Raw genomic sequence first — 6,000 nt, forward strand, 5'->3', positions numbered from 1 at the left:
GCGCTGCGACCTAAGTCCAGGGACAAACAATAAAATTGGAGTAGATCGTGTAATTTGGCCAAATGGCTTACCCTACAACCCCGTGACTGGATCTGTTAATACAGCCGGATGTTCACCGCTCCATAGAAACGAAACATATGTTTGCCGCATAGAGCAGTGCACATACCAACGCCATAACACCCCTTATCCCCGTCATATACAGTCGTGTTTGCTCTAACCGCCAGAAACACGCAACAGCTGAGCGGATAAGGGACGAGATACATTTTATACGGATGGGGCCATAAGACACATAAAGATCCAAGAGGTTAAACTGAAAAACTCCGGAGTACGGGAATGACCGAAGTCCTTCATAACTTTCCCTTCCTCTGTTCCCGACAACCAAACATACGTGCCGCCGCCAACAGCCGCCATAAAAATGTGCCTTCGGCATCCTAAGGCGGGAGGGGCAAGTGTCTCTAGTACCTGCCCCCCCCCCCCCCCCGCCTCGGGATCCGTTCCTGCTGAACTGCTATGAAGTTAGATTAAATAATTTGGTAAGTAAGACAAATAATTACAATAGAAATTGCCTCTCACCAAGGCAAAGTGGGCTAAATTCATTTACAAAAAATGGAACGGGGTTAGGCCGTTTGGTCCCGGGTTCGGCCCAAGGGGTCTAAAGCTGCTAACTTGGTGGATAAAGTCGGCAAGAAACGGTATATTTCCACGTGGGGCTTGGTGCCAAAAATGTTTTTGACAGAAAACTTTGGTGACGGCCACTACAAAATAATACAGCGTGCACTCAGCAACCTAACATGAGGCATCCATACATAGATATCATGCCTTCGTGGTAATGCATTTCATCACACAACACAAGCAAACCTTTCCGTACGGATCCTTTACCGCACCAGACGGCACCATGGCATGTTTTTTAGGCTTCATCCCGACCCAGTGATAGCAATATCCCATGAGTTGTAGTTGGTCGCCCGACTGGGTAACAGATCGGAGACAAATCAGTGTATTCCCCATAGTCTGGCCGGTCGGCGGGTTCGTTGTTGTTAACAGCCGACCCTCAGTGCCCTGAACTAGACAGCATAAAATACTAGAAAAAATCTAGATGTGGGGATTTATCTGGTCGCAAGGGTATGTTTCAATCGCTGCGATGCGACTGATATGAGGTGGGCGGTGACTTTCAATGCACTGCAATTTTGCAAGTGGCATCTGCACCGCAGTGTCATGAGTACCTGCCTGGGGTTTAATTTTTTACCTTCCTTGCTTCGTTGGCGGCGTCTCGATTCAGCACCCTGTGCTCAGCGACATGAGGCATTGACATTTCAAGAAGGTAAGCCGGCGGAATGACCCAATCGAGGTAAAAACTTAACTATGATTATCCAAACCGCCTTTTCAAGACACAGAGAAGGCTGTTGACTCCCTGAAGCAGTCACAAGCGACCAGCCTCCTTCTCTTTGAAAGGAACCGTGCGTTTGATGTGGAAGTCTGATGGCACTCCTCATGAAGGGAAATAACAGGTGATGATAGTTTTGAAGTGCCAATTCATGCCACTTTTGTTCTTGTTCTGACTGCGAATGGTTACCAGTCACATAGATCTCCAAATCAGGGGTGCTCCTACTTTTTATTCAGTTCAGAGCTCCAACCCTCCTCCTAAGTTTGTGAAGACGTATGCTAATCTGGGAGACATCCACATTTTGGGGTACATTGCATAAATTTTCGCTGCTCCCAAACCTGTCTTCAAAAACTATGCCCATTCTTGAAATGCAATTATTCCTTCAGTGTTTTGATAGCACTTAAACAATTATTCATAGTTCAACCTTTTGCTAAGAGACTTAGAGGCTTCAGACCTCAGAGGACCTCATTTACATTCCTCTTTATCAAGACGTTTACTTCAAATAGCAAGAGGTTTTATGGTGTTGCGGTCCAACTGTCACAGAAGTTCAGTGAATGATTGACATTTGGCCCTCTCTGAGGAGAGTGTTGGCTATTTGCTGATGATAGCATCCCTTCTGTAAGAGAAAAGTTCTGGAAGTGAGGTATTCCGCTGTACTATACTCAATCATAAGCATTTTTGCTTTGCACTTGTGAACATGACATTTGCATGGATGGAAATGTGATGTGTCGTTTTGGCTGTTATTGAAATAGAAGAACGTTCTGATAGAACTATTAACATAATCACTGGTGTAGGTTCTGAAGGTAGGCAGCCTACCTTATATGCAGCCTACATTGGCAGCGGAAATCGATATAGTTTGTCTAGGGTGGCTTAATGACAGCAGCGTCAATTATGCAGGATTAGGGAGGGCAACAGCCCATGGGCGTCACAACGTCTCCTCCCCTAAGTGTGGTTGTCAATAGACTTACTGCTTTGATTTGCACGCAGTTTATATTTTGAATTTGTTCCTTTCGTTTTAAAATAAATTATTTGAACAGCATAAAGGTCGTGGTCAACGAATAAAGCCCAGATGATCAGAGAAGGGAGGTTTTGTGTCATAATGCGCTCTTCGTCATATCTTGTTGGTATTCTTCCACCTAGAGGTCTTGTGTGGGGGATCCGCATTAAGGGGGTCCCACTCAACATGGAAGTTGGGTAGGGCCCAGAAATCAGTTTTTTTTCATTGACACTCTTGCATTATGCATGGCAGGCATCACAAGTGAACTTATATTTGCAAGCTACTTGCATGCAAAGGGCATTTTTGGCCTGCCGATTGCATTTCTACCAATGCATGGATGCAGTTTGCGAAATGTGTCGTTCCACTTTACCAGCTCGTTTCTTTCACATTCTGAAATACAGATTGCTACACCAGCTTATAGAGAATAAATAAAAACGAGTGGTGGCCATCAATTTGGTTTTCATAATGTAGACTGATAGGAGGGATGGAGGGACCGCCACGGTTACAAACTATGAAAGCTCGAGACCTGCGAGAAAAAAACAGGAAATTGTTTTGAACGAGATCTCGCGATTGGTGAGAAGTCTCGTGTTGTTGGTTGACCCTACTAGACCAAGCCTAAGGCCATTTTCTTCGGAAAATCATACTTTTCAGATTTGCATGATCATGTGTACGGAACCATGTGGCGCAGAGACAGGAACATCAAGAGACGTGTTCCTTGATTAATGGTAAGTACAATGGTATGTAGTTTTATCTGTTTTAGGCCCATAGTTATTTGGATGTAACAGTGCCAGAGCCCCTTGCGCGCGGTCCGCGGAAACGTTGGTTGCCGCCGGCCGCCCCAACGGCCGTGGATCATTTTGTAGCGCTCGCAACAAACCGTCGCTACCCCGAAGCCGGTAAAGCTTAGGACACGTTTTCGGTGTCAACACACGCGGATTGAATGTCCCAAACACTACCAACGATTTGAGCGCGACCACACAATATGCCGGACTGGCATCCCCAGAAATCCTTGGGGGGGGGGGGGGGCGTCGCATCGCCCCACTTACCCTGCTTTCAGAGCTGCGTTGATGAAGAGGCTTTCTGTGATGGGCTGGCTCCTGATAGTGCTATCGGGCATGAGCTTCATCACCATTTTATGCCACGTGCTATCGCGTTGCGCTGCTGGCAACAGTTTTGCCAGCAAAAATCGGTCGGTGACAAAAAGTATACCTTGACTGCCCCTGCTCGGCTCATCAGTCATTTCCCAATTTGACACCCCTGGACGAGGAGGCAAAACGATAAAGATGAGCCAACAAAAACAAAAAAGCAAAAACAATACGAAACAGTGAGGTGGAGAAGAAGGCCAAGAGTGGAGTTCAAAGAAGGGCATGATTTTCGGCATATAAGTAAGAGAGTTATTGAATATGATGCTCAAAACTGGCCAGCAAGGAAGCATGTGTTAAAGGACAGATGTCCAAAACAAGTCAACAGAAGAGAGAGAGAGAGAGAGAGAGAGAGAGAGAGAGAGAGAGAGAGAGAGAGAGAGAGAGAGAGAGATAGAGGAGAGGAGAGAAAGAGAGAGAAGAGAGAGAGCGAGAGAGAGAGAGTAGAGAAGAGAGAGAGATAGATAGACGGGAATCGCGATATAGAACTAGGAAGGGGGAGAAGAGAGACGCGAGAGCGAGAGAGATAGAGGGGGAGAGAGAGAGATGACGAGAGGTGGGTGGGGGCCGGGCGTCGTTCCCAGGCCGGCGGCACGCAGGAAGTGGCGTATCATCGGCCGTGTCGGCTGATTGACCCGCCGACCCGGCCGCTAACCTTTGTGTGCAGATTAGCCGGAACGGCGACACCTGAGCCCCGCCTACCGTGAAGGCGGCCCGGCCCCGCCGCCGCGCGCCGTCCCACGCTGGCGCCGCGCAGGGGCCGCCGCCGCGGCGCGGGCGCGCCCGGCCACCGCTCGACCTGCCCAGCACTGCATAGTCCCTGCTGGTGTCGACTTCCGTCGGCTTGGTTCGACGCGGCGAATGCCGCCTCGATCTTGCCCGCGCCTCGGGGAATGGGAGGGACTAGGCTGACGCTGAGCCTCCTGTTCCGCAGCTCACCGCTATGACCGCCTAGGCGCAGTCCGCGCTTGTTACCGTTCAGCTTGTCGCTGCTGTCGAGCGTGACTCCTGACGGCTACTGGCGGGAGAGACTTACTAAGGTGCGCCATGACGCCTGTTATGCATACACCCCCAGCATGGGTGTCCGCCTAGGGGTGGCCCGGTGGTGCTTAATGCCAAGCAGCGGCAGCCGCGCTCTCTGTAACCAGTTTCATGAAGAGGGAACGGCATACAACGCTGGGTTAGGGAGTAACTTCCCAAGTTTTTACTTCGAATCCGGTTGTGTAGAGTGAAAGCAACTATTTACTTCAACAACCGTAAAATTCTTCTTATTACGGGGCATTGGAAGAAAGGAGTTACTCCGTACTTCACCAAGCATCCATCGGGTTTCATAAACGTAGCTGATTTGACCATGGAGTCGACATTCACTCCAATACTGACGTAAAATAAAAAGATGCTTCGGTCTGTCGCAAAATCGGCGATGACGATCATCCAGCGGCCGGCCCATGGTCTTGCAGGAGTAGAGGAACAGGCCATCTAGACCGAGAATCAATCTGCAGTGAGAAATTGTTGCGCTATGAAACGATGTCAAACGATGTCAACATATCAGGGGTGGACGTGTACGTATATGTGAGAAACTGAATACAACTGCAATTCGTATCGTAACTTTTTAGACATCACATTACATATGCCAAGATCTGTGGTAAATAAAGGTGGCAGTCTGAAATGAAAACCATCCTCTTTTGCACGTGACGTGGATTTCACGAGATTATGTTTTTCTGTCTTGCTGTGACACGGACAGACATGACATGAAGCTCACAAAATGCACAAGCAAGGGTTAGGATAAAGTGAGCTGTTTCATGGAAATCGTGTCATTCAAGTGCAACTTGCTTTCAAAAGAAGTACAGGGAAACTCAGAGCACGAACACACGAGCCAAACAACTTTGTTTGCTTCCGTTAGTAGCGGAAAAAATATCGAGATTTATAGGATGTGTGCATTCCAGCCAGTTACAAAAGTGATCATAATTTGTTTCTGAATCAAACGCCACACAGATCACAAATTTAGTACAACAGACTAAATCGATAAGTGACCACAGCTTGTTCGTAACTTAAGCAATATTTCTGGATGGATTATGAGCGTCCAAACATCTCGGGTCTAAACCAGTGACACCGTTGTCATGGCAACGACCGCTGGTATTGCCATTGATATTACTTCAGTCCCGGCATTTTACAGTTTACTTCGGAGGGGTCCTGCCATGTTTATGGAACCGGCGTGGGAAGCAGGGAGTTATGCAGAAATGACTTAAGCCCGCCAGGAGTAAATGGCAACTTCCCTTTATAAAACTGGTTACACAATGTGCGCACGGGCCCGACCGAGCGTATTAACGAAGGTTCGCGACGCATAAGGCTCATTAACCAAGCAGGAAAGGTTCGTATCGGGCAGCATTGTAGCGGAATGAGAAAAGGTTCCTGGAAATATTTAGACAAAGCTCGCAATGAGAAAGGTTCACACAATAATGCTCTGGCTGTGATTGCAGTCG

The sequence above is a fragment of the Pollicipes pollicipes genome, unplaced genomic scaffold (assembly GCF_011947565.3).
Source record: "Pollicipes pollicipes isolate AB1234 unplaced genomic scaffold, Ppol_2.1 Scaffold_5724;HRSCAF=6776_pilon_pilon_pilon, whole genome shotgun sequence".
Classification (NCBI taxonomy): Eukaryota; Metazoa; Arthropoda; class Thecostraca; order Pollicipedomorpha; family Pollicipedidae; genus Pollicipes; species Pollicipes pollicipes.